Source organism: Hyperolius riggenbachi, chromosome 4 (assembly GCF_040937935.1).
Source record: "Hyperolius riggenbachi isolate aHypRig1 chromosome 4, aHypRig1.pri, whole genome shotgun sequence".
Classification (NCBI taxonomy): Eukaryota; Metazoa; Chordata; class Amphibia; order Anura; family Hyperoliidae; genus Hyperolius; species Hyperolius riggenbachi.
Genome location: NC_090649.1, coordinates 41,434,838 through 41,453,502, shown reverse-complemented (window position 1 = coordinate 41,453,502; position 18,665 = coordinate 41,434,838). Strand labels below are relative to the sequence as shown.

Here is an 18,665-nt window from a genome sequence, read left to right as displayed (position 1 = left end):
AGTATAGGAAAGATGAGTAAGATTGTAAGAAGGAGTGTTTTTCTCTTTCTTGGGGTGGTGAAGCACTTTTGCTGAAAAGTTGTTAAAAGAGGTTGTGTGAGTAAAAGTGAAGGGGAAAGCTGAGATGACATTTTCGTTTGTTAGCAAAGGGAGTGGGGAGTGGCATGTGAAAGAGGAAGTGATGGCCTGGTGATGGTTTGTAATCGTTTTGGAGGAGCTCTGCCTAGTAGAAAGTAAAAGGAGAAGCTTTGATCGCCCAACGTGGGGCTCGAACCCACGACCCTGAGATTAAGAGTCTCATGCTCTACCGACTGAGCTAGCCGGGCTTGCTTGCTTAAGCTGAAATGTCAAAAATTGCAAAGTGGCGCCAGCCTCACCTTTGCCATCCGCACAGAAGAAGGCAATCTTGTATGGCCTGATTTGGCTGGCCACGTTTTTCAGCACCGAGCAACAGGGCAAGGCATTGGTGGTTCAGTGGTAGAATTCTCGCCTGCCATGCGGGAGGCCCGGGTTCGATTCCCGGCCAATGCAAATGCTAGGATTTTGGCACACCTCCACACTTTGCACTTCTCAAGCTTAAGACATCTCTGCAGGCCAGAAGCCATTTAAGGACATTTGCAAGAGTCACCGTGGCACTTGGCCACAGTGCAGGCTGACAGTCGAGAAGAGGGACCCTAGTACCCAGCAAACATGACTCTAAGACACACAAGTTAAAGCAGCCTTGGGACACTTGCGTGCCCAAAGGCCTTGCATGTCTTCTAGCAGTGCCAGTGACGTGCAGCATCTCTCCCTCTCCAGTACTCACCTATTAGGCTTCTTTTTAACTGTCTAGAAAAGCCTCGGAAATGCCAAGTCAGCAGCATCTGCTCATCTGGTGTTGTTTTACAACTTTTTGCCTTGTTGTCTTTGCACTCTACTCAGGGCCTTGCTCAAATTTGGAGCGTTCTCTCTAGGCCCTCATTCATTCTACTTTTGTCCTGAGTTTTCTCACAGTAGATGTTGAGATGTTGTGTCAGCTTACCTACAACTTGCTTTCCCAGCACCTAGCAATTAAGAAAACATACTAAAAGTACAGAAAAAAAAGTAGTAACAAATTTAAGTCAAATGAAAGCAACCACTTTTTTTGCTTGCCGGGACTGAAAGGCTTTTTGGTTTGTAACTTTTGTTGGGAAGTACCTCATCTAAAAACAAGTTAAGGGAAAGAGCAACTTCCTTTTTTTCAATCCTCTCAGCTAAATCTCAGGCCGTGTGCAGAGTGCCCTCCTCATACTGCTATGTGAGCACCTTTGGAGTGCAAAGCCTAATACACACCATACCAATGCCTGTCAGATAGATGGGTCGAACAGATGATTTCCGGCAGGTCCGATCTGATTTCCGATCGTTTTTCTGATGGATTTGCATAGTAGTGATCGGAAATCCGAACGGAAATCCGATCGTGTCTGTCGGAAAGGATCTATCGGCCCATCTATCTGATGGGGAATTGCATGGTGTGCACCAGGCATACGAGAATGAGTATCTTTCAGGTGGTTGTTCCTTGTCAAGTGATTGATTGTAAGTCCCTCCTTGACAAAAGGACTGGAGTAAAGCCAACGGAAATCTGGGAAAAGCAGATAAGAAAAGTAGTATAGGAAAGATGAGTAAGATTGTAAGAAGGAGTGTTTTTCTCTTTCTTGGGGTGGTGAAGCACTTTTGCTGAAAAGTTGTTAAAAGAGGTTGTGTGAGTAAAAGTGAAGGGGAAAGCTGAGATGACATTTTCGTTTGTTAGCAAAGGGAGTGGGGAGTGGCATGTGAAAGAGGAAGTGATGGCCTGGTGATGGTTTGTAATCGTTTTGGAGGAGCTCTGCCTAGTAGAAAGTAAAAGGAGAAGCTTTGATCGCCCAACGTGGGGCTCGAACCCACGACCCTGAGATTAAGAGTCTCATGCTCTACCGACTGAGCTAGCCGGGCTTGCTTGCTTGAGCTGAAATGTCAAAAATTGCAAAATGGCGCCAGCCTCACCTTTGCCATCCGCACAGAAGAAGGCAATCTTGTATGGCCTGATTTGGCTGGCCACGTTTTTCAGCACCGAGCAACAGGGCAAGGCGTTGGTGGTTCAGTGGTAGAATTCTCGCCTGCCACGTGGGAGGCCCGGGTTCGATTCCCGGCCAATGCAAATGCTAGGATTTTGGCACACCTCCACACTTTGCACTTCTCAAGCTTAAGACATCTCTGCAGGCCAGAAGCCATTTAAGGACATTTGCAAGAGTCACCGTGGCACTTGGCCACAGTGCTGGCTGACAGTCGAGAAGAGGGACCCTAGTACCCAGCAAACATGACTCTAAGACACACAAGTTAAAGCAGCCTTGGGACACTTGCGTGCCCAAAGGCCTTGCATGTCTTCTAGCAGTGCCAGTGACGTGCAGCATCTCTCCCTCTCCAGTACTCACCTATTAGGCTTCTTTTTAACTGTCTAGAAAAGCCTCGGAAATGCCAAGTCAGCAGCATCTGCTCATCTGGTGTTGTTTTACAACTTTTTGCCTTGTTGTCTTTGCACTCTACTCAGGGCCTTGCTCAAATTTGGAGCGTTCTCTCTAGGCCCTCATTCATTCTACTTTTGTCCTGAGTTTTCTCACAGTAGATGTTGAGATGTTGTGTCAGCTTACCTACAACTTGCTTTCCCAGCACCTAGCAATTAAGAAAACATACTAAAAGTACAGAAAAAAAAGTAGTAACAAACTTAAGTCAAATGAAAGCAACCACTTTTTTTGCTTGCCGGGACTGAAAGGCTTTTTGGTTTGTAACTTTTGTTGGGAAGTACCTCATCTAAAAACAAGTTAAGGGAAAGAGCAACTTCCTTTTTTTCAATCCTCTCAGCTAAATCTCAGGCCGTGTGCAGAGTGCCCTCCTCATACTGCTATGTGAGCACCTTTGGAGTGCAAAGCCTAATACACACCATACCAATGCCTGTCAGATAGATGGGTTGAACAGATGATTTCCGGCAGGTCCGATCTGATTTCCAATCGTTTTTCTGATGGATTTGCATAGTAGTGATCGGAAATCCGAACGGAAATCCGATCGTGTCTGTCGGAAAGGATCTATCGTCCCATCTATCTGATGGGGAATTGCATGGTGTGCACCAGGCATACGAGAATGAGTATCTTTCAGGTGGTTGTTCCTTGTCAAGTGATTGATTGTAAGTCTCTCCTTGACAAAAGGACTGGAGTAAAGCCAACGGAAATCTGGGAAAAGCAGATAAGAAAAGTAGTATAGGAAAGATGAGTAAGATTGTAAGAAGGAGTGTTTTTCTCTTTCTTGGGGTGGTGAAGCACTTTTGCTGAAAAGTTGTTAAAAGAGGTTGTGTGAGTAAAAGTGAAGGGGAAAGCTGAGATGACATTTTCGTTTGTTAGCAAAGGGAGTGGGGAGTGGCATGTGAAAGAGGAAGTGATGGCCTGGTGATGATTTGTAATCGTTTTGGAGGAGCTCTGCCTAGTAGAAAGTAAAAGGAGAAGCTTTGATCGCCCAACGTGGGGCTCGAACCTACGACCCTGAGATTAAGAGTCTCATGCTCTACCGACTGAGCTAGCCGGGCTTGCTTGTTTGAGCTGAAATGTCAAAAATTGCAAAATGGCGCCAGCCTCACCTTTGCCATCTGCACAGAAGAAGGCAATCTTGTATGGCCTGATTTGGCTGGCCACGTTTTTCAGCACCGAGCAACAGGGCAAGGCATTGGTGGTTCAGTGGTAGAATTCTCGCCTGCCACGCGGGAGGCCCGGGTTCGATTCCCGGCCAATGCAAATGCTAGGATTTTGGCACACCTCCACACTTTGCACTTCTCAAGCTTAAGACATCTCTGCAGGCCAGAAGCCATTTAAGGACATTTGCAAGAGTCACCGTGGCACTTGGCCACAGTGCTGGCTGACAGTCGAGAAGAGGGACCCTAGTACCCAGCAAACATGACTCTAAGACACACAAGTTAAAGCAGCCTTGGGACACTTGCGTGCCCAAAGGCCTTGCATGTCTTCTAGCAGTGCCAGTGACGTGCAGCATCTCTCCCTCTCCAGTACTCACCTATTAGGCTTCTTTTTAACTGTCTAGAAAAGCCTCGGAAATGCCAAGTCAGCAGCATCTGCTCATCTGGTGTTGTTTTACAACTTTTTGCCTTGTTGTCTTTGCACTCTACTCAGGGCCTTGCTCAAATTTGGAGCGTTCTCTCTAGGCCCTCATTCATTCTACTTTTGTCCTGAGTTTTCTCACAGTAGATGTTGAGATGTTGTGTCAGCTTACCTACAACTTGCTTTCCCAGCACCTAGCAATTAAGAAAACATACTAAAAGTACAGAAAAAAAAGTAGTAACAAACTTAAGTCAAATGAAAGCAACCACTTTTTTTGCTTGCCGGGACTGAAAGGCTTTTTGGTTTGTAACTTTTGTTGGGAAGTACCTCATCTAAAAACAAGTTAAGGGAAAGAGCAACTTCCTTTTTTTCAATCCTCTCAGCTAAATCTCAGGCCGTGTGCAGAGTGCCCTCCTCATACTGCTATGTGAGCACCTTTGGAGTGCAAAGCCTAATACACACCATACCAATGCCTGTCAGATAGATGGGTCGAACAGATGATTTCCGGCAGGTCCGATCTGATTTCCGATCGTTTTTCTGATGGATTTGCATAGTAGTGATCGGAAATCCGAACGGAAATCCGATCGTGTCTGTCGGAAAGGATCTATCGGCCCATCTATCTGATGGGGAATTGCATGGTGTGCACCAGGCATACGAGAATGAGTATCTTTCAGGTGGTTGTTCCTTGTCAAGTGATTGATTGTAAGTCTCTCCTTGACAAAAGGACTGGAGTAAAGCCAACGGAAATCTGGGAAAAGCAGATAAGAAAAGTAGTATAGGAAAGATGAGTAAGATTGTAAGAAGGAGTGTTTTTCTCTTTCTTGGGGTGGTGAAGCACTTTTGCTGAAAAGTTGTTAAAAGAGGTTGTGTGAGTAAAAGTGAAGGGGAAAGCTGAGATGACATTTTCGTTTGTTAGCAAAGGGAGTGGGGAGTGGCATGTGAAAGAGGAAGTGATGGCCTGGTGATGGTTTGTAATCGTTTTGGAGGAGCTCTGCCTAGTAGAAAGTAAAAGGAGAAGCTTTGATCGCCCAACGTGGGGCTCGAACCCACGACCCTGAGATTAAGAGTCTCATGCTCTACCGACTGAGCTAGCCGGGCTTGCTTGCTTGAGCTGAAATGTCAAAAATTGCAAAATGGCGCCAGCCTCACCTTTGCCATCCGCACAGAAGAAGGCAATCTTGTATGGCCTGATTTGGCTGGCCACGTTTTTCAGCACCGAGCAACAGGGCAAGGCATTGGTGGTTCAGTGGTAGAATTCTCGCCTGCCACGCGGGAGGCCCGGGTTCGATTCCCGGCCAATGCAAATGCTAGGATTTTGGCACACCTCCACACTTTGCACTTCTCAAGCTTAAGACATCTCTGCAGGCCAGAAGCCATTTAAGGACATTTGCAAGAGTCACCGTGGCACTTGGCCACAGTGCTGGCTGACAGTCGAGAAGAGGGACCCTAGTACCCAGCAAACATGACTCTAAGACACACAAGTTAAAGCAGCCTTGGGACACTTGCGTGCCCAAAGGCCTTGCATGTCTTCTAGCAGTGCCAGTGACGTGCAGCATCTCTCCCTCTCCAGTACTCACCTATTAGGCTTCTTTTTAACTGTCTAGAAAAGCCTCGGAAATGCCAAGTCAGCAGCATCTGCTCATCTGGTGTTGTTTTACAACTTTTTGCCTTGTTGTCTTTGCACTCTACTCAGGGCCTTGCTCAAATTTGGAGCGTTCTCTCTAGGCCCTCATTCATTCTACTTTTGTCCTGAGTTTTCTCACAGTAGATGTTGAGATGTTGTGTCAGCTTACCTACAACTTGCTTTCCCAGCACCTAGCAATTAAGAAAACATACTAAAAGTACAGAAAAAAAAGTAGTAACAAACTTAAGTCAAATGAAAGCAACCACTTTTTTTGCTTGCCGGGACTGAAAGGCTTTTTGGTTTGTAACTTTTGTTGGGAAGTACCTCATCTAAAAACAAGTTAAGGGAAAGAGCAACTTCCTTTTTTTCAATCCTCTCAGCTAAATCTCAGGCCGTGTGCAGAGTGCCCTCCTCATACTGCTATGTGAGCACCTTTGGAGTGCAAAGCCTAATACACACCATACCAATGCCTGTCAGATAGATGGGTCGAACAGATGATTTCCGGCAGGTCCGATCTGATTTCCAATCGTTTTTCTGATGGATTTGCATAGTAGTGATCGGAAATCCGAACGGAAATCCGATCGTGTCTGTCGGAAAGGATCTATCGTCCCATCTATCTGATGGGGAATTGCATGGTGTGCACCAGGCATACGAGAATGAGTATCTTTCAGGTGGTTGTTCCTTGTCAAGTGATTGATTGTAAGTCTCTCCTTGACAAAAGGACTGGAGTAAAGCCAACGGAAATCTGGGAAAAGCAGATAAGAAAAGTAGTATAGGAAAGATGAGTAAGATTGTAAGAAGGAGTGTTTTTCTCTTTCTTGGGGTGGTGAAGCACTTTTGCTGAAAAGTTGTTAAAAGAGGTTGTGTGAGTAAAAGTGAAGGGGAAAGCTGAGATGACATTTTCGTTTGTTAGCAAAGGGAGTGGGGAGTGGCATGTGAAAGAGGAAGTGATGGCCTGGTGATGATTTGTAATCGTTTTGGAGGAGCTCTGCCTAGTAGAAAGTAAAAGGAGAAGCTTTGATCGCCCAACGTGGGGCTCGAACCCACGACCCTGAGATTAAGAGTCTCATGCTCTACCGACTGAGCTAGCCGGGCTTGCTTGCTTGAGCTGAAATGTCAAAAATTGCAAAATGGCGCCAGCCTCACCTTTGCCATCCGCACAGAAGAAGGCAATCTTGTATGGCCTGATTTGGCTGGCCACGTTTTTCAGCACCGAGCAACAGGGCAAGGCATTGGTGGTTCAGTGGTAGAATTCTCGCCTGCCACGCGGGAGGCCCGGGTTCGATTCCCGGCCAATGCAAATGCTAGGATTTTGGCACACCTCCACACTTTGCACTTCTCAAGCTTAAGACATCTCTGCAGGCCAGAAACCATTTAAGGACATTTGCAAGAGTCACCGTGGCACTTGGCCACAGTGCTGGCTGACAGTCGAGAAGAGGGACCCTAGTACCCAGCAAACATGACTCTAAGACACACAAGTTAAAGCAGCCTTGGGACACTTGCGTGCCCAAAGGCCTTGCATGTCTTCTAGCAGTGCCAGTGACGTGCAGCATCTCTCCCTCTCCAGTACTCACCTATTAGGCTTCTTTTTAACTGTCTAGAAAAGCCTCGGAAATGCCAAGTCAGCAGCATCTGCTCATCTGGTGTTGTTTTACAACTTTTTGCCTTGTTGTCTTTGCACTCTACTCAGGGCCTTGCTCAAATTTGGAGCGTTCTCTCTAGGCCCTCATTCATTCTACTTTTGTCCTGAGTTTTCTCACAGTAGATGTTGAGATGTTGTGTCAGCTTACCTACAACTTGCTTTCCCAGCACCTAGCAATTAAGAAAACATACTAAAAGTACAGAAAAAAAAGTAGTAACAAACTTAAGTCAAATGAAAGCAACCACTTTTTTTGCTTGCCGGGACTGAAAGGCTTTTTGGTTTGTAACTTTTGTTGGGAAGTACCTCATCTAAAAACAAGTTAAGGGAAAGAGCAACTTCCTTTTTTTCAATCCTCTCAGCTAAATCTCAGGCCGTGTGCAGAGTGCCCTCCTCATACTGCTATGTGAGCACCTTTGGAGTGCAAAGCCTAATACACACCATACCAATGCCTGTCAGATAGATGGGTCGAACAGATGATTTCCGGCAGGTCCGATCTGATTTCCGATCGTTTTTCTGATGGATTTGCATAGTAGTGATCGGAAATCCGAACGGAAATCCGATCGTGTCTGTCGGAAAGGATCTATCGTCCCATCTATCTGATGGGGAATTGCATGGTGTGCACCAGGCATACGAGAATGAGTATCTTTCAGGTGGTTGTTCCTTGTCAAGTGATTGATTGTAAGTCTCTCCTTGACAAAAGGACTGGAGTAAAGCCAACGGAAATCTGGGAAAAGCAGATAAGAAAAGTAGTATAGGAAAGATGAGTAAGATTGTAAGAAGGAGTGTTTTTCTCTTTCTTGGGGTGGTGAAGCACTTTTGCTGAAAAGTTGTTAAAAGAGGTTGTGTGAGTAAAAGTGAAGGGGAAAGCTGAGATGACATTTTCGTTTGTTAGCAAAGGGAGTGGGGAGTGGCATGTGAAAGAGGAAGTGATGGCCTGGTGATGATTTGTAATCGTTTTGGAGGAGCTCTGCCTAGTAGAAAGTAAAAGGAGAAGCTTTGATCGCCCAACGTGGGGCTCGAACCTACGACCCTGAGATTAAGAGTCTCATGCTCTACCGACTGAGCTAGCCGGGCTTGCTTGTTTGAGCTGAAATGTCAAAAATTGCAAAATGGCGCCAGCCTCACCTTTGCCATCTGCACAGAAGAAGGCAATCTTGTATGGCCTGATTTGGCTGGCCACGTTTTTCAGCACCGAGCAACAGGGCAAGGCATTGGTGGTTCAGTGGTAGAATTCTCGCCTGCCACGCGGGAGGCCCGGGTTCGATTCCCGGCCAATGCAAATGCTAGGATTTTGGCACACCTCCACACTTTGCACTTCTCAAGCTTAAGACATCTCTGCAGGCCAGAAGCCATTTAAGGACATTTGCAAGAGTCACCGTGGCACTTGGCCACAGTGCTGGCTGACAGTCGAGAAGAGGGACCCTAGTACCCAGCAAACATGACTCTAAGACACACAAGTTAAAGCAGCCTTGGGACACTTGCGTGCCCAAAGGCCTTGCATGTCTTCTAGCAGTGCCAGTGACGTGCAGCATCTCTCCCTCTCCAGTACTCACCTATTAGGCTTCTTTTTAACTGTCTAGAAAAGCCTCGGAAATGCCAAGTCAGCAGCATCTGCTCATCTGGTGTTGTTTTACAACTTTTTGCCTTGTTGTCTTTGCACTCTACTCAGGGCCTTGCTCAAATTTGGAGCGTTCTCTCTAGGCCCTCATTCATTCTACTTTTGTCCTGAGTTTTCTCACAGTAGATGTTGAGATGTTGTGTCAGCTTACCTACAACTTGCTTTCCCAGCACCTAGCAATTAAGAAAACATACTAAAAGTACAGAAAAAAAAGTAGTAACAAACTTAAGTCAAATGAAAGCAACCACTTTTTTTGCTTGCCGGGACTGAAAGGCTTTTTGGTTTGTAACTTTTGTTGGGAAGTACCTCATCTAAAAACAAGTTAAGGGAAAGAGCAACTTCCTTTTTTTCAATCCTCTCAGCTAAATCTCAGGCCGTGTGCAGAGTGCCCTCCTCATACTGCTATGTGAGCACCTTTGGAGTGCAAAGCCTAATACACACCATACCAATGCCTGTCAGATAGATGGGTCGAACAGATGATTTCCGGCAGGTCCGATCTGATTTCCGATCGTTTTTCTGATGGATTTGCATAGTAGTGATCGGAAATCCGAACGGAAATCCGATCGTGTCTGTCGGAAAGGATCTATCGGCCCATCTATCTGATGGGGAATTGCATGGTGTGCACCAGGCATACGAGAATGAGTATCTTTCAGGTGGTTGTTCCTTGTCAAGTGATTGATTGTAAGTCTCTCCTTGACAAAAGGACTGGAGTAAAGCCAACGGAAATCTGGGAAAAGCAGATAAGAAAAGTAGTATAGGAAAGATGAGTAAGATTGTAAGAAGGAGTGTTTTTCTCTTTCTTGGGGTGGTGAAGCACTTTTGCTGAAAAGTTGTTAAAAGAGGTTGTGTGAGTAAAAGTGAAGGGGAAAGCTGAGATGACATTTTCGTTTGTTAGCAAAGGGAGTGGGGAGTGGCATGTGAAAGAGGAAGTGATGGCCTGGTGATGGTTTGTAATCGTTTTGGAGGAGCTCTGCCTAGTAGAAAGTAAAAGGAGAAGCTTTGATCGCCCAACGTGGGGCTCGAACCCACGACCCTGAGATTAAGAGTCTCATGCTCTACCGACTGAGCTAGCCGGGCTTGCTTGCTTGAGCTGAAATGTCAAAAATTGCAAAATGGCGCCAGCCTCACCTTTGCCATCCGCACAGAAGAAGGCAATCTTGTATGGCCTGATTTGGCTGGCCACGTTTTTCAGCACCGAGCAACAGGGCAAGGCATTGGTGGTTCAGTGGTAGAATTCTCGCCTGCCACGCGGGAGGCCCGGGTTCGATTCCCGGCCAATGCAAATGCTAGGATTTTGGCACACCTCCACACTTTGCACTTCTCAAGCTTAAGACATCTCTGCAGGCCAGAAGCCATTTAAGGACATTTGCAAGAGTCACCGTGGCACTTGGCCACAGTGCTGGCTGACAGTCGAGAAGAGGGACCCTAGTACCCAGCAAACATGACTCTAAGACACACAAGTTAAAGCAGCCTTGGGACACTTGCGTGCCCAAAGGCCTTGCATGTCTTCTAGCAGTGCCAGTGACGTGCAGCATCTCTCCCTCTCCAGTACTCACCTATTAGGCTTCTTTTTAACTGTCTAGAAAAGCCTCGGAAATGCCAAGTCAGCAGCATCTGCTCATCTGGTGTTGTTTTACAACTTTTTGCCTTGTTGTCTTTGCACTCTACTCAGGGCCTTGCTCAAATTTGGAGCGTTCTCTCTAGGCCCTCATTCATTCTACTTTTGTCCTGAGTTTTCTCACAGTAGATGTTGAGATGTTGTGTCAGCTTACCTACAACTTGCTTTCCCAGCACCTAGCAATTAAGAAAACATACTAAAAGTACAGAAAAAAAAGTAGTAACAAACTTAAGTCAAATGAAAGCAACCACTTTTTTTGCTTGCCGGGACTGAAAGGCTTTTTGGTTTGTAACTTTTGTTGGGAAGTACCTCATCTAAAAACAAGTTAAGGGAAAGAGCAACTTCCTTTTTTTCAATCCTCTCAGCTAAATCTCAGGCCGTGTGCAGAGTGCCCTCCTCATACTGCTATGTGAGCACCTTTGGAGTGCAAAGCCTAATACACACCATACCAATGCCTGTCAGATAGATGGGTCGAACAGATGATTTCCGGCAGGTCCGATCTGATTTCCAATCGTTTTTCTGATGGATTTGCATAGTAGTGATCGGAAATCCGAACGGAAATCCGATCGTGTCTGTCGGAAAGGATCTATCGTCCCATCTATCTGATGGGGAATTGCATGGTGTGCACCAGGCATACGAGAATGAGTATCTTTCAGGTGGTTGTTCCTTGTCAAGTGATTGATTGTAAGTCTCTCCTTGACAAAAGGACTGGAGTAAAGCCAACGGAAATCTGGGAAAAGCAGATAAGAAAAGTAGTATAGGAAAGATGAGTAAGATTGTAAGAAGGAGTGTTTTTCTCTTTCTTGGGGTGGTGAAGCACTTTTGCTGAAAAGTTGTTAAAAGAGGTTGTGTGAGTAAAAGTGAAGGGGAAAGCTGAGATGACATTTTCGTTTGTTAGCAAAGGGAGTGGGGAGTGGCATGTGAAAGAGGAAGTGATGGCCTGGTGATGATTTGTAATCGTTTTGGAGGAGCTCTGCCTAGTAGAAAGTAAAAGGAGAAGCTTTGATCGCCCAACGTGGGGCTCGAACCCACGACCCTGAGATTAAGAGTCTCATGCTCTACCGACTGAGCTAGCCGGGCTTGCTTGCTTGAGCTGAAATGTCAAAAATTGCAAAATGGCGCCAGCCTCACCTTTGCCATCCGCACAGAAGAAGGCAATCTTGTATGGCCTGATTTGGCTGGCCACGTTTTTCAGCACCGAGCAACAGGGCAAGGCATTGGTGGTTCAGTGGTAGAATTCTCGCCTGCCACGCGGGAGGCCCGGGTTCGATTCCCGGCCAATGCAAATGCTAGGATTTTGGCACACCTCCACACTTTGCACTTCTCAAGCTTAAGACATCTCTGCAGGCCAGAAACCATTTAAGGACATTTGCAAGAGTCACCGTGGCACTTGGCCACAGTGCTGGCTGACAGTCGAGAAGAGGGACCCTAGTACCCAGCAAACATGACTCTAAGACACACAAGTTAAAGCAGCCTTGGGACACTTGCGTGCCCAAAGGCCTTGCATGTCTTCTAGCAGTGCCAGTGACGTGCAGCATCTCTCCCTCTCCAGTACTCACCTATTAGGCTTCTTTTTAACTGTCTAGAAAAGCCTCGGAAATGCCAAGTCAGCAGCATCTGCTCATCTGGTGTTGTTTTACAACTTTTTGCCTTGTTGTCTTTGCACTCTACTCAGGGCCTTGCTCAAATTTGGAGCGTTCTCTCTAGGCCCTCATTCATTCTACTTTTGTCCTGAGTTTTCTCACAGTAGATGTTGAGATGTTGTGTCAGCTTACCTACAACTTGCTTTCCCAGCACCTAGCAATTAAGAAAACATACTAAAAGTACAGAAAAAAAAGTAGTAACAAACTTAAGTCAAATGAAAGCAACCACTTTTTTTGCTTGCCGGGACTGAAAGGCTTTTTGGTTTGTAACTTTTGTTGGGAAGTACCTCATCTAAAAACAAGTTAAGGGAAAGAGCAACTTCCTTTTTTTCAATCCTCTCAGCTAAATCTCAGGCCGTGTGCAGAGTGCCCTCCTCATACTGCTATGTGAGCACCTTTGGAGTGCAAAGCCTAATACACACCATACCAATGCCTGTCAGATAGATGGGTCGAACAGATGATTTCCGGCAGGTCCGATCTGATTTCCGATCGTTTTTCTGATGGATTTGCATAGTAGTGATCGGAAATCCGAACGGAAATCCGATCGTGTCTGTCGGAAAGGATCTATCGGCCCATCTATCTGATGGGGAATTGCATGGTGTGCACCAGGCATACGAGAATGAGTATCTTTCAGGTGGTTGTTCCTTGTCAAGTGATTGATTGTAAGTCTCTCCTTGACAAAAGGACTGGAGTAAAGCCAACGGAAATCTGGGAAAAGCAGATAAGAAAAGTAGTATAGGAAAGATGAGTAAGATTGTAAGAAGGAGTGTTTTTCTCTTTCTTGGGGTGGTGAAGCACTTTTGCTGAAAAGTTGTTAAAAGAGGTTGTGTGAGTAAAAGTGAAGGGGAAAGCTGAGATGACATTTTCGTTTGTTAGCAAAGGGAGTGGGGAGTGGCATGTGAAAGAGGAAGTGATGGCCTGGTGATGGTTTGTAATCGTTTTGGAGGAGCTCTGCCTAGTAGAAAGTAAAAGGAGAAGCTTTGATCGCCCAACGTGGGGCTCGAACCCACGACCCTGAGATTAAGAGTCTCATGCTCTACCGACTGAGCTAGCTGGGCTTGCTTGCTTGAGCTGAAATGTCAAAAATTGCAAAATGGCGCCAGCCTCACCTTTGCCATCCGCACAGAAGAAGGCAATCTTGTACGGCCTGATTTGGCTGGCCACGTTTTTCAGCACCGAGCAACAGGGCAAGGCATTGGTGGTTCAGTAGTAGAATTCTCGCCTGCCGCGCGGGAGGCCCGGGTTCGATTCCTGGCCAATGCAAATGCTAGGATTTTGGCACACCTCCACACTTTGCACTTCTCAAGCTTAAGACATCTCTGCAGGCCAGAAGCCATTTAAGGACATTTGCAAGAGTCACCGTGGCACTTGGCCACAGTGCTGGCTGACAGTCGAGAAGAGGGACCCTAGTACCCAGCAAACATGACTCTAAGACACACAAGTTAAAGCAGCCTTGGGACACTTGCGTGCCCAAAGGCCTTGCATGTCTTTTAGCAGTGCCAGTGACGTGCAGCATCTCTCCCTCTCCAGTACTCACCTATTAGGCTTCTTTTTAACTGTCTAGAAAAGCCTCGGAAATGCCAAGTCAGCAGCATCTGCTCATCTGGTGTTGTTTTACAACTTTTTGCCTTGTTGTCTTTGCACTCTACTCAGGGCCTTGCTCAAATTTGGAGCGTTCTCTCTAGGCCCTCATTCATTCTACTTTTGTCCTGAGTTTTCTCACAGTAGATGTTGAGATGTTGTGTCAGCTTACCTACAACTTGCTTTCCCAGCACCTAGCAATTAAGAAAACATACTAAAAGTACAGAAAAAAAAGTAGTAACAAACTTAAGTCAAATGAAAGCAACCACTTTTTTTGCTTGCCGGGACTGAAAGGCTTTTTGGTTTGTAACTTTTGTTGGGAAGTACCTCATCTAAAAACAAGTTAAGGGAAAGAGCAACTTCCTTTTTTTCAATCCTCTCAGCTAAATCTCAGGCCGTGTGCAGAGTGCCCTCCTCATACTGCTATGTGAGCACCTTTGGAGTGCAAAGCCTAATACACACCATACCAATGCCTGTCAGATAGATGGGTCGAACAGATGATTTCCGGCAGGTCCGATCTGATTTCCGATCGTTTTTCTGATGGATTTGCATAGTAGTGATCGGAAATCCGAACGGAAATCCGATCGTGTCTGTCGGAAAGGATCTATCGGCCCATCTATCTGATGGGGAATTGCATGGTGTGCACCAGGCATACGAGAATGAGTATCTTTCAGGTGGTTGTTCCTTGTCAAGTGATTGATTGTAAGTCTCTCCTTGACAAAAGGACTGGAGTAAAGCCAACGGAAATCTGGGAAAAGCAGATAAGAAAAGTAGTATAGGAAAGATGAGTAAGATTGTAAGAAGGAGTGTTTTTCTCTTTCTTGGGGTGGTGAAGCACTTTTGCTGAAAAGTTGTTAAAAGAGGTTGTGTGAGTAAAAGTGAAGGGGAAAGCTGAGATGACATTTTCGTTTGTTAGCAAAGGGAGTGGGGAGTGGCATGTGAAAGAGGAAGTGATGGCCTGGTGATGGTTTGTAATCGTTTTGGAGGAGCTCTGCCTAGTAGAAAGTAAAAGGAGAAGCTTTGATCGCCCAACGTGGGAATCGAACCCACGACCCTGAGATTAAGAGTCTCATGCTCTACCGACTGAGCTAGCCGGGCTTGCTTGCTTGAGCTGAAATGTCAAAAATTGCAAAATGGCGCCAGCCTCACCTTTGCCATCCGCACAGAAGAAGGCAATCTTGTATGGCCTGATTTGGCTGGCCACGTTTTTCAGCACCGAGCAACAGGGCAAGGCATTGGTGGTTCAGTGGTAGAATTCTCGCCTGCCACGCGGGAGGCCCGGGTTCGATTCCCGGCCAATGCAAATGCTAGGATTTTGGCACACCTCCACACTTTGCACTTCTCAAGCTTAAGACATCTCTGCAGGCCAGAAGCCATTTAAGGACATTTGCAAGAGTCACCGTGGCACTTGGCCACAGTGCTGGCTGACAGTCGAGAAGAGGGACCCTAGTACCCAGCAAACATGACTCTAAGACACACAAGTTAAAGCAGCCTTGGGACACTTGCGTGCCCAAAGGCCTTGCATGTCTTCTAGCAGTGCCAGTGACGTGCAGCATCTCTCCCTCTCCAGTACTCACCTATTAGGCTTCTTTTTAACTGTCTAGAAAAGCCTCGGAAATGCCAAGTCAGCAGCATCTGCTCATCTGGTGTTGTTTTACAACTTTTTGCCTTGTTGTCTTTGCACTCTACTCAGGGCCTTGCTCAAATTTGGAGCGTTCTCTCTAGGCCCTCATTCATTCTACTTTTGTCCTGAGTTTTCTCACAGTAGATGTTGAGATGTTGTGTCAGCTTACCTACAACTTGCTTTCCCAGCACCTAGCAATTAAGAAAACATACTAAAAGTACAGAAAAAAAAGTAGTAACAAACTTAAGTCAAATGAAAGCAACCACTTTTTTTGCTTGCCGGGACTGAAAGGCTTTTTGGTTTGTAACTTTTGTTGGGAAGTACCTCATCTAAAAACAAGTTAAGGGAAAGAGCAACTTCCTTTTTTTCAATCCTCTCAGCTAAATCTCAGGCCGTGTGCAGAGTGCCCTCCTCATACTGCTATGTGAGCACCTTTGGAGTGCAAAGCCTAATACACACCATACCAATGCCTGTCAGATAGATGGGTCGAACAGATGATTTCCGGCAGGTCCGATCTGATTTCCGATCGTTTTTCTGATGGATTTGCATAGTAGTGATCGGAAATCCGAACGGAAATCCGATCGTGTCTGTCGGAAAGGATCTATCGGCCCATCTATCTGATGGGGAATTGCATGGTGTGCACCAGGCATACGAGAATGAGTATCTTTCAGGTGGTTGTTCCTTGTCAAGTGATTGATTGTAAGTCTCTCCTTGACAAAAGGACTGGAGTAAAGCCAACGGAAATCTGGGAAAAGCAGATAAGAAAAGTAGTATAGGAAAGATGAGTAAGATTGTAAGAAGGAGTGTTTTTCTCTTTCTTGGGGTGGTGAAGCACTTTTGCTGAAAAGTTGTTAAAAGAGGTTGTGTGAGTAAAAGTGAAGGGGAAAGCTGAGATGACATTTTCGTTTGTTAGCAAAGGGAGTGGGGAGTGGCATGTGAAAGAGGAAGTGATGGCCTGGTGATGGTTTGTAATCGTTTTGGAGGAGCTCTGCCTAGTAGAAAGTAAAAGGAGAAGCTTTGATCGCCCAATGTGGGGCTCGAACCCACGACCCTGAGATTAAGAGTCTCATGCTCTACCGACTGAGCTAGCCGGGCTTGCTTGCTTGAGCTGAAATGTCAAAAATTGCAAAATGGCGCCAGCCTCACCTTTGCCATCCGCACAGAAGAAGGCAATCTTGTATGGCCTGATTTGGCTGGCCACGTTTTTCAGCACCGAGCAACAGGGCAAGGCATTGGTGGTTCAGTGGTAGAATTCTCGCCTGCCACGCGGGAGGCCTGGGTTTGATTCCCGGCCAATGCAAATGCTAGGCTTTTGGCACACCTCCACACTTTGCACTTCTCAAGCTTAAGACATCTCTGCAGGCCAGAAGCCATTTAAGGACATTTGCAAGAGTCACCGTGGCACTTGGCCACAGTGCTGGCTGACAGTCGAGAAGAGGGACCCTAGTACCCAGCAAACATGACTCTAAGACACACAAGTTAAAGCAGCCTTGGGACACTTGCGTGCCCAAAGGCCTTGCATGTCTTCTAGCAGTGCCAGTGACGTGCAGCATCTCTCCCTCTCCAGTACTCACCTATTAGGCTTCTTTTTAACTGTCTAGAAAAGCCTCGGAAATGCCAAGTCAGCAGCATCTGCTCATCTGGTGTTGTTTTACAACTTTTTGCCTTGTTGTCTTTGCACTCTACTCAGGGCCTTGCTCAAATTTGGAGCGTTCTCTCTAGGCCCTCATTCATTCTACTTTTGTCCTGAGTTTTCTCACAGTAGATGTTGAGATGTTGTGTCAGCTTACCTACAACTTGCTTTCCCAGCACCTAGCAATTAAGAAAACATACTAAAAGTACAGAAAAAAAAGTAGTAACAAACTTAAGTCAAATGAAAGCAACCACTTTTTTTGCTTGCCGGGACTGAAAGGCTTTTTGGTTTGTAACTTTTGTTGGGAAGTACCTCATCTAAAAACAAGTTAAGGGAAAGAGCAACTTCCTTTTTTTCAATCCTCTCAGCTAAATCTCAGGCCGTGTGCAGAGTGCCCTCCTCATACTGCTATGTGAGCACCTTTGGAGTGCAAAGCCTAATACACACCATACCAATGCCTGTCAGATAGATGGGTCGAACAGATGATTTCCGGCAGGTCCGATCTGATTTCCGATCGTTTTTCTGATGGATTTGCATAGTAGTGATCGGAAATCCGAACGGAAATCCGATCGTGTCTGTCGGAAAGGATCTATCGGCCCATCTATCTGATGGGGAATTGCATGGTGTGCACCAGGCATACGAGAATGAGTATCTTTCAGGTGGTTGTTCCTTGTCAAGTGATTGATTGTAAGTCTCTCCTTGACAAAAGGACTGGAGTAAAGCCAACGGAAATCTGGGAAAAGCAGATAAGAAAAGTAGTATAGGAAAGATGAGTAAGATTGTAAGAAGGAGTGTTTTTCTCTTTCTTGGGGTGGTGAAGCACTTTTGCTGAAAAGTTGTTAAAAGAGGTTGTGTGAGTAAAAGTGAAGGGGAAAGCTGAGATGACATTTTCGTTTGTTAGCAAAGGGAGTGGGGAGTGGCATGTGAAAGAGGAAGTGATGGCCTGGTGATGGTTTGTAATCGTTTTGGAGGAGCTCTGCCTAGTAGAAAGTAAAAGGAGAAGCTTTGATCGCCCAACGTGGGGCTCGAACCCACGACCCTGAGATTAAGAGTCTCATGCTCTACCGACTGAGCTAGCCGGGCTTGCTTGCTTGAGCTGAAATGTCAAAAATTGCAAAATGGCGCCAGCCTCACCTTTGCCATCCGCACAGAAGAAGGCAATCTTGTATGGCCTGATTTGGCTGGCCACGTTTTTCAGCACCGAGCAACAGGGCAAGGCATTGGTGGTTCAGTGGTAGAATTCTCGCCTGCCACGCGGGAGGCCCGGGTTCGATTCCTGGCCAATGCAAATGCTAGGATTTTGGCACACCTCCACACTTTGCACTTCTCAAGCTTAAGACATCTCAGCAGGCCAGAAGCCATTTAAGGACATTTGCAAGAGTCACCGTGGCACTTGGCCACAGTGCTGGCTGACAGTCGAGAAGAGGGACCCTAGTACCCAGCAAACATGACTCTAAGACACACAAGTTAAAGCAGCCTTGGGACACTTGCGTGCCCAAAGGCCTTGCATGTCTTCTAGCAGTGCCAGTGACGTGCAGCATCTCTCCCTCTCCAGTACTCACCTATTAGGCTTCTTTTTAACTGTCTAGAA

General features: G+C 46.2%; 18 non-coding genes across 18 annotated transcripts; 9 read left to right on the top strand and 9 right to left on the bottom strand.

The window, feature by feature from the left end:
* Positions 1 to 253: 253 nt before the first annotated feature.
* Positions 254 to 326, bottom strand: TRNAK-CUU (transfer RNA lysine (anticodon CUU)). Its single transcript has one exon. It is a non-coding gene; the product is annotated as a tRNA-Lys (tRNA).
* Positions 327 to 460: 134 nt separating this feature from the next.
* On the top strand, positions 461 to 531 carry TRNAG-GCC (transfer RNA glycine (anticodon GCC)). Its single transcript has one exon. It is a non-coding gene; the product is annotated as a tRNA-Gly (tRNA).
* Positions 532 to 1,874: 1,343 nt separating this feature from the next.
* On the bottom strand, positions 1,875 to 1,947 carry TRNAK-CUU (transfer RNA lysine (anticodon CUU)). The gene has a single exon. It is a non-coding gene; the product is annotated as a tRNA-Lys (tRNA).
* Positions 1,948 to 2,081: 134 nt separating this feature from the next.
* TRNAG-GCC (transfer RNA glycine (anticodon GCC)) lies at positions 2,082 to 2,152 on the top strand. Its single transcript has one exon. It is a non-coding gene; the product is annotated as a tRNA-Gly (tRNA).
* A 1,550-nt stretch (positions 2,153 to 3,702) lies between these two features.
* TRNAG-GCC (transfer RNA glycine (anticodon GCC)) lies at positions 3,703 to 3,773 on the top strand. The gene has a single exon. It is a non-coding gene; the product is annotated as a tRNA-Gly (tRNA).
* A 1,343-nt stretch (positions 3,774 to 5,116) lies between these two features.
* TRNAK-CUU (transfer RNA lysine (anticodon CUU)) lies at positions 5,117 to 5,189 on the bottom strand. Its single transcript has one exon. It is a non-coding gene; the product is annotated as a tRNA-Lys (tRNA).
* A 134-nt stretch (positions 5,190 to 5,323) lies between these two features.
* Positions 5,324 to 5,394, top strand: TRNAG-GCC (transfer RNA glycine (anticodon GCC)). Its single transcript has one exon. It is a non-coding gene; the product is annotated as a tRNA-Gly (tRNA).
* A 1,343-nt stretch (positions 5,395 to 6,737) lies between these two features.
* On the bottom strand, positions 6,738 to 6,810 carry TRNAK-CUU (transfer RNA lysine (anticodon CUU)). The gene has a single exon. It is a non-coding gene; the product is annotated as a tRNA-Lys (tRNA).
* Positions 6,811 to 6,944: 134 nt separating this feature from the next.
* TRNAG-GCC (transfer RNA glycine (anticodon GCC)) lies at positions 6,945 to 7,015 on the top strand. The gene has a single exon. It is a non-coding gene; the product is annotated as a tRNA-Gly (tRNA).
* A 1,550-nt stretch (positions 7,016 to 8,565) lies between these two features.
* Positions 8,566 to 8,636, top strand: TRNAG-GCC (transfer RNA glycine (anticodon GCC)). The gene has a single exon. It is a non-coding gene; the product is annotated as a tRNA-Gly (tRNA).
* Positions 8,637 to 9,979: 1,343 nt separating this feature from the next.
* Positions 9,980 to 10,052, bottom strand: TRNAK-CUU (transfer RNA lysine (anticodon CUU)). The gene has a single exon. It is a non-coding gene; the product is annotated as a tRNA-Lys (tRNA).
* Positions 10,053 to 10,186: 134 nt separating this feature from the next.
* On the top strand, positions 10,187 to 10,257 carry TRNAG-GCC (transfer RNA glycine (anticodon GCC)). Its single transcript has one exon. It is a non-coding gene; the product is annotated as a tRNA-Gly (tRNA).
* A 1,343-nt stretch (positions 10,258 to 11,600) lies between these two features.
* Positions 11,601 to 11,673, bottom strand: TRNAK-CUU (transfer RNA lysine (anticodon CUU)). Its single transcript has one exon. It is a non-coding gene; the product is annotated as a tRNA-Lys (tRNA).
* Positions 11,674 to 11,807: 134 nt separating this feature from the next.
* Positions 11,808 to 11,878, top strand: TRNAG-GCC (transfer RNA glycine (anticodon GCC)). Its single transcript has one exon. It is a non-coding gene; the product is annotated as a tRNA-Gly (tRNA).
* A 1,343-nt stretch (positions 11,879 to 13,221) lies between these two features.
* Positions 13,222 to 13,294, bottom strand: TRNAK-CUU (transfer RNA lysine (anticodon CUU)). Its single transcript has one exon. It is a non-coding gene; the product is annotated as a tRNA-Lys (tRNA).
* A 1,548-nt stretch (positions 13,295 to 14,842) lies between these two features.
* On the bottom strand, positions 14,843 to 14,915 carry TRNAK-CUU (transfer RNA lysine (anticodon CUU)). Its single transcript has one exon. It is a non-coding gene; the product is annotated as a tRNA-Lys (tRNA).
* A 134-nt stretch (positions 14,916 to 15,049) lies between these two features.
* Positions 15,050 to 15,120, top strand: TRNAG-GCC (transfer RNA glycine (anticodon GCC)). Its single transcript has one exon. It is a non-coding gene; the product is annotated as a tRNA-Gly (tRNA).
* A 2,964-nt stretch (positions 15,121 to 18,084) lies between these two features.
* On the bottom strand, positions 18,085 to 18,157 carry TRNAK-CUU (transfer RNA lysine (anticodon CUU)). Its single transcript has one exon. It is a non-coding gene; the product is annotated as a tRNA-Lys (tRNA).
* Positions 18,158 to 18,665: the final 508 nt, after the last annotated feature.